We start from the raw sequence: 10297 nt of genomic DNA on the forward strand, positions 1-10297 counted from the left end.
AGGTGGGGGGGGGGGGGTTGGGGACCACCCTGTGCACTGTAGGATGTCATCCCTGGGCTGAGCCACTAGGTGCCAGGAGCCTCTCCGACCCAAGAGCTGTGGCAACCCCCAGTGTCCTGCAGAACCCCTTATCCCCCTGGGGTCGGGAAGGAGGACTGCCCTGGGGTGAGCATGAACAGGGGCTGTGCCAAAGGAGAGCACACTGCCCCCCCAGAAACACCACCAGCATCCCGCATGGAGGCAGGCTTTGCTGTGGGCCGGCGCCTTGGGATCCCAAGCGGGAGCTCTGTATTCACCATGGGACGCAACGGAGGAATCTGAAGGACGCACCGACCCCAGGCAGTGCTCGAGGATCTGGCACTCCAGGCTGGGACTTGCTCTGTCTGTCCCCAGTGAGCCCCTGAGAGAGCCCAGAGCCTACAGTAGCACCCACTCCATCACGCTGGAACCGGAAGATGTGAGCGCTGAAACATTCCTTCCCCCACATATTCAGAGAAGGTGGCCCTTTAATAGCTGGAGGACACTTAGAGTCTGTCCGTCTCAGGACAGAGTGGCCACAGCCCTGCTCGGTGCACTTTCCAGGCTGGCGTCATTCCAACCTATATAACGAAGTCTCCACAGCTCCTTCCCTAGATCCCTCTATTTTTTTATTGCGAAATGCGTCACAAGTACCACAGGTTATAGAGAACACACAGATTATAGGAAACCAGACTTCCTTAAATTTAAAAACTTTGTGCTTCATTTATTTTTTATTTTTTTAACGCTTATTTATTTTTGAGACAGAGACAGAGTGAAAGCAGGGGAGGGGCAGAGAGAGAGGGAGACACAGAATCTGAAGCAGGCTCCAGGCTCTGAGCTGTCAGCACAGAGCCCAATGCAGGACTTGAACTCATGAACCGCAAGATCATGACCTGAGCTGAAACCAAGAGTCGTACGCTCAATCGACTGAGATACCCAGGTGCCCCCCAAAACTTTGTGCTTCGAAAGGACACCAGCAAGAAGGTCAAAAGGCAACCCACAGAAGGCAGAAAATATTTGCAAATCATATATCTGAGAAAGGATTTCTATCCAGAATATATAAAGAACCCTCACAACTCAATAAAAAGACAACACCGTTTAAAAGTGGACAGAGATCCGCGCAAAGATGTTCAATGTCACTCACCACCAGGGACATGCAAATCAAAACCACGAGATACCACCTCACGCCTTGTCAGAACGGCTATTATCAAAAAGATAAGAAATAGCAAGTGTTGACGAGGATGTAGAGAAAAGGGAACCTCTCTCTGTGCACTAGTGTTCAAACCAAGGACACAGACCAGCCTTGAAAGTTCCCTGAGACAGAACCAGTTTAGTCCCGCAGGCAGAGCTTACAATTTAGCTTACTTTGCAAGGCTACCTTGACCTGGATCACTTTGCTTGTGCCTCTGGAAATGATAAGCTAAACTTGAACTGTTTCCCAAGGTCCATATGAAGTAATCACTGAAAACTGTTGATATTGTAACCAATCACCTTTAGGAATAGTCACTGGTTTATTCCGGTAAAAGCTGCTTTATAGCAAGATACCTCTGAGCTTCATCCCATGTTCTGGTGTGAGTGCTCCCAGCTTGCAGACCGCGTTTTGGGTGTGTGTACAATCAATTTCTACTAAACGCTATTTAGTGATTCAATGGTTTCACTTTGGCTCTTTTGAACCTTTGAGAGAGGGAATGTAAACGGGGGCAGCTACACTATGGAAAACAGCAAGGAGGCTCCCCAAAAACTTCAAAATAGAGCATCCCCATGATCCAGCAACCCCACTTCTGGGTATTTATCCAAAGGAAACAAAATCACCAATTCAAAAAGACATCTGCACCTTCAAGCTCATTGCAGCGTTATTTATAATAGCCAAGACATGGAAACAACCCGTGTTCTCTGATAGATGAATGGATAAGGAAAATTCAGTGTATACGCACACATATAATTGTGATATATATATATACATATAATACATACATATTGGAATATTATTCAGCTATAAAAAAGAAGGAAGCCCTGCCATTTGTGACTACATGGGCAGATCTTGAGGGCATTATGCTCAGAGAAATAGGTCGGAGAAAGACAAATACTGTATGATCTCATTTATATATGGAATCTTCAAAAATATGGACAAAAGATCAGAAGAGATATCTGCCTCTCTCTCTCAAAATAAGTAAATGAACTTAAAAAAAGAGAGAGAGATTTTGGGGTGCCTGGGTGGCTCAGTCGGCTAAGCGTCTGGCTTCGGCTCAGGTCATGATCTCGTGGTTCGTGAGTTGGAGCCCCGCGTCGGGCTCTGTGCTGACAGCTCAGAGCCTGGAGCCTGCTTCAGATTCTGTGTCTCTCTCTGCTCCTCCCCTGCTAACACTCTGTGTGTGTCTCTGTCTCTCATAAATAAATAAACATTTAAAAAAAAGGAGAGATTTGCTATGGAGTGCATGTTTGTATTCTCCCCCCAAATTTAGGGGTTGACATTTAAATCCCCCATGTGATGGTATTAAGAGGCAGGGCCTCTGGGAAGTGATTAGGTCATGAGGGTGAAGCCTCATGAGTGTGATTAGTGCCCTTATAAGAAAAGCCATCAGACATATGCCCTCTCTCCTTTCTGCCGCGAGAGGCTCCTAGAAGGTGACTCTCTGTAACTCAGAAAGAGGACCTTCAGCAAGAATCCACACATGATCCCGGACTCCCCAGTCTCCAGAACCGTGAAAAATAAATGTTTGGGGTTTAAGCCCCCCAGTTTCTGGCATATTGGTTATAGCAACCCAAACTAAGGCAGCATTTCTCCAAAGAAGACCCACAAGTGGTCAATACATACTTGAAAAGATGCCCGCATCACCAGTCATTAAGGAAATGCACGTCAAACCCTCAATGAGGTACCACTAGGCACCCACTAGAACGGCGGTAATTAACAAGCCTGCTGGCTTGCGCTCTGTTGATGGATTTCTCGGCGGAAATGTGACAAGTGCAGGGGAGAAAATAATTGACGGGAGTGTGAAGGGAATGTAAAAGGCAACAAGAAGGATAGGAAGCAAGAGTCTCTCCTCCTCCAGCGTCCCCAGCCCCCAACCTCTTCTCTCAACACGTTTTTGTTTCTCTTTCCAGGTTTCTTAGAACTCTCAACCCAAACTGTTCCGTAGCCTACACCTTATTTTGACCCTCTTTGTTTTCCTTTAAAACATCATGGCCACCTTCCCACGTGATTCATTGTCACCATGCACGGCGGTACCTTAAACACTTTTAAGTTCGGTTCCCGGCACAACAGAGTGTATTTTGCAGCCCACTGGAGCCCTTGCTTAAGTGAGGCATGCAGTATACCACGGCCTGTGTTTTCCCCGGTGGGAGGCACGGTTTCACAATTACAAGCAGAGGCTGAAAGACGGAGGGAAGTACAGGGAAGATGAATAATCCAAACACTGCCAGAGAAAAGAAAAAGAGCAAAGGGAAGAACGTGCATATGGCAGACTATCAGACTCATACATTCTGCATATAGAGCAGCCCTGAGTGCTGGGAGTTTGCACTGTCATTGGTGGAGATGTGGAAGGCAGAAGAAGCAGTAGAAGCAGAGTTTGTGTGTGTGTGTGTGTGTGTGTGTGTGTGCACGCACACGCATGTGCGCGTGTGCGTGTGTGCTGACCACTGTGGATTGTATCATTTGGTGGTGTATTGTTTCCCGAGGCTGTCATAACAAATTAACACAAACGAGAGACAAAAACAACTGAACTGTACTGTTCTGGAGGCCAAAAAAACTCCCTAAAACCAGAGTATGGGTGGGGGTGATTTTTTCTGGAAGCTTCGAGGGAGAATCCGTCTTGAGCCTCTCTCCCGGTTTCCAGTAGCCGCCGTGAGCCCCTGGCTGCGTCATTGCAGTCTCTGCCTCGTCCATCTCATGGCCCTTCTCTTCTGTGTCTTGTGTCAGTTTCCCCTTATGTTTTCGTATACAGTCACCTGTCCTTGGATTTAGGACCCGCTGCCAATCCGAGATGATTCCACCTTGAGATCCTTACGTGAATCACATCTGCAGACTCTTCTTCCAAATTAGGGTCTCGTCGTGAGCCCAGATGAATGGGCACAATGTGATTCCCCACAAATGGTTTCTAGTGTATTTACAGAGTTGTGCAATCATCATCTCTCTCTAGTCTCAGAATGTTTCATCCGCCCAAAGGAAATCCCATCCCCGTGAGCAGTCACTCCTCTCCCGCCTCCTCCCCCAGCCCCTGACCACTCATCTGCTTTCTGTAGCTATGAATTTATCCTGGACACTTTGTAGAAATGTTAAAATGGAATCACACACTCTGTGACCTTCTATGTCTGATCACATTCACTCAGCATAATGTTTTTCAGGTTCATCCACGTAGCAGCGTGTATCCCTGCTTTATTCCTTTTTAGGACTAACATTCCACTGTTTGGACGCAGCCCATTCTGTTCATTCATTCACCCACAGATGCACATTTGGGTTGTTTCCACCTTCTGGCTATTGTGGGTAGTGCTGCTCTGAACGATGTGCTCAAGTATCTCTGAGTCTCTGGGTTCAATTCTTTCCGGTCCATACCTAGGGGTGGAAGGACTGGGTCACATGGTAATTCTATGTTTAGGTTTTTGAGGAGCTGTCACACTGCCTCCCACAGAGGCAGCACCACTGTCCCCGATTCTGACACCTAAACCATTGTCAGGTTTGAGAATTCACTAGAGGGACTCACAGAACTCCCTGCAAGCTTCTACTAACGGTTACAGTTTATTACAGAGAAAGGATAGGCTAAAACCAGCCCAAGAAAGAGATGCATAGGGCAGGGTGCAGTTACCCTCTCCCAGGGGAGTCGCAGACGGCAATGCTTCCTCCCAACCACACTGTGTGACAATACGCACCAATCCTGCCAACTATGGGACCTTGCCTGAGCCTTGGTGCTCAGTTTCGTTGGGGCGTGGCCATCTATGGCCCACATGGCTGACATTTAGTCTCCAATCTCTTGCAGAGGCAGTACTGAAATGCTGTGGGCCATAGCCCTCAGACAAACACACATTCCTGTCAGGCAGAACATTCCAGAGGACTAGAGGTCACCTCCCAAGAGCAGAGAGCAAACGCCCGATCTCTCTTAGGCCGGGTTAATTCTTCACCATACTCACATCTTGGCGGACTTTCTTCTGCTACTATTTTCTCCACCTTCCTCCTGGAGTGTGAAGAATTACCTTCCCCACATCATTTAAATTTGTTTATTGTGGGTAGGAATGCATAAAAGTTACCATCTTAACCATTTCTTTTTTTTTTTTAATGTTTTATTTATTTCTAAGAGAGAGAGAGAGAGAGACAGCGTGAGCAGGGGAGGGTCAGAGAGAGAGGGAGTCACAGACTGAAACAGGCTCCAGGCTCTGAGCTGGCACTCGAACCCACGAACCGCGAGATCATGACCTAAGCGAAAGTCGGACGCTTAACCGACTAAGCCACCCAAGCGCCCCCCATCTTAACCATTTCTAAGCAGACAATTCAGTGGTGTTACGTATACCTCACATTGTCATGCAACCCTTACTACCATTTTGCAGAACTGAAACTGTGTCCCCGCTAAGCACTAGCCCNTCCCCCAGCCCCTGGCACCCCCCCCAGTTCTACCTTCACTCTATCTTTTTGAATGTCACTACTCTGGGGGCCTCGGATAAGTGGAATCACGCAATATTTATCCTTTGGTGGCTGGTTTATTGCACTTAGCGTTCACGCCCTCAAGGTTCATCTACACTGTGACATGTGCCAGAATTTCCTTCCTTTTTTTCTTTTAATTTTTTAATGTTTTATTTATTTCTGAGAGAGACAGCGTGAGCAGGGGAGGGTCAGAGAGAGAGGGAGACACAGAATCTGAAGCAGGCTCCAGGCCCTGGGCTGTCAGCACAGAGCACGACGTGGGGCTCGAACCCACAAACTGTGAGATCATGACCTGAGCCGAAGTCGGACGCTTAACCGACTGAGCCACCCAGGCGCCCCAATTTCCTTCCTTTTTTAAGGTTGAATAATATTTCTTTGTATAGATAGGTCACATTCTGTTAATCCACCCATCTGTCTGTGGACAATGTTGGTTGCTTCCACGTCTGGGCTATTGTGAATATTGCTGTGAACACACGTGTGCAAAAATCTCTTCAAGACACTGCTTTCATTTCCTTTGCATATATGCCCAAAAGTAGAATTGCTGAATCTATGGCACTTATCTTTTTAATTTTTTGAGGAACCATCAAACAGCTTTCCACAGCAGTGGCACCATTTTTACATTCCCACCAATAGTGCACAAGGGTTCCAACATCTCCACAGCCTCACGAACACTTGTTATTTTGATAGTAGCCATTGGATGGGCATGACGTGGTATCTCATTATGGTTTCGATCTGCATTTCCCTTTATGATTATGATGTTGAGCATCTTCATATGTTTGTTGGCCATTTGTGTATCACCTTTGGAGAACTGTCAGTTCAAGTCTTTTACCTCTTCCTTAGATTATTTGGGGTTTTTGTTGTTATTGTTGTTGAGTTATAGGAGTTCTTTATGTATTCTGGATATTAGTCCCTTATCAGATATATGTTCAGCAAATATTTTTTTTACCATTTCATAGGTTGCCTTTGCAGTCTGTTCATCATGTCCTTTGATGCAAAGAATCTTTTAATTTTGATGCAGTCCACTTCATCTATTTTTACTTTTGTTTCCTGTGCTTTTGGTGTCATAGCTGGGAAATCCTTGCCAAATCCAATGTCATGAAGCCTTTCCCTGTTTAGCTTTTTTTTTTTTTTAAGTAATCTCTACAATCAAACATGAGGCTCAAACTCACAACCCCAAGATCAAGAAGCGCACACTCTACTGACTGAGCCAACCAGGCGCCCCCCTCCTCTGTTTTCTTCTAACAGTTTTATTGTTTTAGGTCTTATGTGTAGGTCTTTGATCATTTTAAGTTACCATTTGTGTATAGTGCTATGTAAGCGTTCAGCTTCATTCTTTGGCATGTGGATATCCAATGTTCCAGCACCATTTGTTAAAAAGACTCTTCTTGCCCCACTGAATGGCCTTGGCATCCTTATTGATAATCATTTGACTATATATGTGAGGGTTTATTTCTGGGCCCTCTATTCTCTTCTATTGTTGTACATGTTTGTCTTTATGCCAGTACCATGCTGTTTTGATTCTTTTAGCTTTGGAGTAAGTTTTGAAATCAGAAAACTGAGACCTCCCAACTTTGTTACCCTTGAGGTACCATATACATTTTCGGATGGATTTTACAACTAGTAAGCTACTAGAGAACAACTAGAGAACTACTCTAAAAAAAAATGCTGTTGGGCTTTTGACAGGGATTCATTAAATCTGTAGATCACTCAGGGTAATATTGACATCTTAACAACATTAAGACTTCTAGTCCATGAACATGGGATGTCTTTCCATTTATGTGTGTCTTCTTTCTTTCAGTAATGTTTACAATGGTTTTGTTTACAAGTCTTTTACTTTCTTGGTTAAGTTCATTCTTAGTATTTTATTCTTTGTGATTCTATTGCAAATGGATGATTTTCTTAATTTCCCTTTTGCATTGTTCATTGTTTGTGTATAGAAACACAACTGAAAGTTCTAAGTGTTGATTTTGTATCCTGCAACTTTGCTGAATTCATTTATTAGTTCTTAGAGTTTTTTGTGTGTGGAATTTTTGGATTTTCTATGTATACTATCATGTCATTTGCAAACAGATGTGATTTGAATTCCTCAGTTCCTATCGGGATGTCTTTATTTTTCTTGCCTCATTGCCCTGGCTGAGACTTCCATAGTACTAGGTTTAATAAAAGCGCTGAAGGCAGACATCCTTGTTTCCGATCTCAGAGGAAAAGCTTTCAATCTTTCACTGTTGAGTATGTTGAGTACGATGTGTGATGTGACCTGTGGATTCTTCATATATGGCCTTTATTATGTTAAGGTAGTTTCCCTCAGTCGGTTTCCTGAGTGCTTTTACTATGAGAGGGTGTTGCATTTTGCAAAGTGCTTTTTCTGCATCAGTTGATATAATCACGTTTTATTTTCTACCACCCTGTTTGAATAAACCTTTCTTTTTCTGTATCCTCAGCCCTAACAGTGTTTGAAGAGGGCAAGGAGAAAGGAGGAGTTAGTTCAGCGCATTCACAAAACACTGTCTACCTCTTAATCCCCCTCCGATATAAACCTTTTCTGGGCACAGACTTCCACACATACACAGAGGATGCACAGTGAGCCCTATACCCAAGGCTCAGGACTGGCTGTTCGGAGAGTGTCAGACAACACAAGTCTTACTCTGATAGTAAGTGTGAGTTTTCCCTCCACGGTACCAAGCAATTCTAGGATCTCAGCTGGGTGTCCCACAAATGAACTCAACTCAGACACTACCTACGTGGACACGGTGTCAGACCCACTGCCTACCGGTTCAGCCCTAAAACACTGCCCTCCACTTCAGCTGCCAATCACCAGTCCAGGTTGCTCCCTGTGCTTCTGATTGATGGGCTATAAAATCGGAGGTTCCCATGACCCCTTCCCTTGAGTTCCATTAATTTGCTAGAGTGAGTCACAGAACTAAGAAAAACAGCTTACTCATTCATTTCATTACCAATTTATTATACAAGGATATGACTCAGGGACAGCCCGATAGAATAGATGCATTGGGCAAGGAAGGGGGGAAGGGGCATGGAGTGTGTGTGCCCTCCCTGCACGTGCACCCACCTGGCACCTCCTTAAGTTCACCAACCGGATACTCTCTGAACTTTTGGGGTTTTATGGAGGCTTCATTCTGCAGCCATGGCTGATAGAAACACTGGCTATTGGCAATTGAACTCAGTCACCAGCCCGTCACCTCTCCCAGAAGATGGGGATGTCGAGAGTTGGGTGGAGCTCAAAGTTCCAACCCTCTAACCACCACGGTTGGTTCTCCCCATCCTTACATTACCTAGGGGATTTCCGAAAGTCGCCTTGTTTTTTTCTTCTTTTAATTTTTTTAAATGTTTTATTTATTTCTGAAAGAGAGAGACAGCATGAGCAGGGGAGGGTCAGAGAGAGAAGGAAGACACAGAATCCGAAGACAGCCTCCAGGCTCTGAGCTGGCTGTCAGCACAGAGCCCGATGCGGGGCTTAAACCCACGAACTGTGAGATCATGACCTGAGCCGAAGTCGGACACTTAACTGACTGAGCCACTCAGGCGCCCCCAATAGTCACCTCGTTAACAGCAAAATACACCTTTATCCTTCTCATCACTTAGTAATTTGCAAGGGTTGTAGGAGCTCTACCCAAAATTTAGGTGAAGACCAAACATATATTTCTTTATTATAAGTCACAATATCATGGGGCACCTGGGTGGCTCTGTCAGTTAAGTGTCCGACTCTTGATTTTGGCTCAGGCTTTTATCTCATAGTTCGTGGGATCCAGCCCCAAGTTCGGCTCCGTGCTGATGGCACAGAGCCTGCTTGGGATTCTCTCTCTCTCTTCTTTCTGCCCCTCCCCCACTCAGGCACTCACATGCGCCTGTTCTCTCTCAAAGTAAATAAACTTTAAAAAATATCATAACAGGGGCGCCTGGGTGGCTTAGTCGGTTAAGCGTCCGACTTTCGCTTAGGTCATGATCTCGTGGTTCGTGGGTTCGAGCCCCGCGTCGGGTTCTGTGCCGACTGCCAGCTCAGAGCCTGGAGCCTGTTTCAGAGTCTGTGACTCCCTCTCTCTCTCTGACCCTCCCCTGCTCACACTGTCTCTCTCTCTCTCCTAGACATAAATAAAACATAAAAAAACTTTAAAAAAATAAAATAAATAAATAAAAAATATTGTAACATGACTTCAGCACTCCCCTCTATGCAGAAAACAAAGACTTGAATAGCAAAACAGGTTTATTTTTTAAATAAAAAAAAAAAAAACGACCATTAGAAAGAGCTGTAACAAGTGGATAAAGTGGTCAAGTTCACTGAATATCACATAACAATTGCTGAGAACCCCTCCCTGAACAGGTGTCCCAGGCTGTGTTCTCCCAGCTGTTTGCAGGAAGTCTCCACTTGGGTTAGTGAACGTGGCCTGGCTGTGGGTTCAGGAGGCACGAAGCTCATTGTCACCGGAGGGGAGCGTGCTCTCAAGTGCTCCTCAAGTTTCCCAGTGATGCTCTCTCCCTTGAAACACTAATGGACTTCCTTGTTCTCTTCTGGTTAATTAAGTCTGCCTCTCTAACTAAAGGATCTGAAATATGTTCATGTTCGGGAAAGAGCCCGATGAGGGGCTCGAACTCACCAACCGTAAGATCGTAACCTGAGCTGCAGTCGGATACTTA

This window comes from Crocuta crocuta, unplaced genomic scaffold (genome assembly GCF_008692635.1).
Source record: "Crocuta crocuta isolate KB4526 unplaced genomic scaffold, BGI_CrCroc_1.0 scaffold77, whole genome shotgun sequence".
NCBI lineage: Eukaryota > Metazoa > Chordata > Mammalia > Carnivora > Hyaenidae > Crocuta > Crocuta crocuta.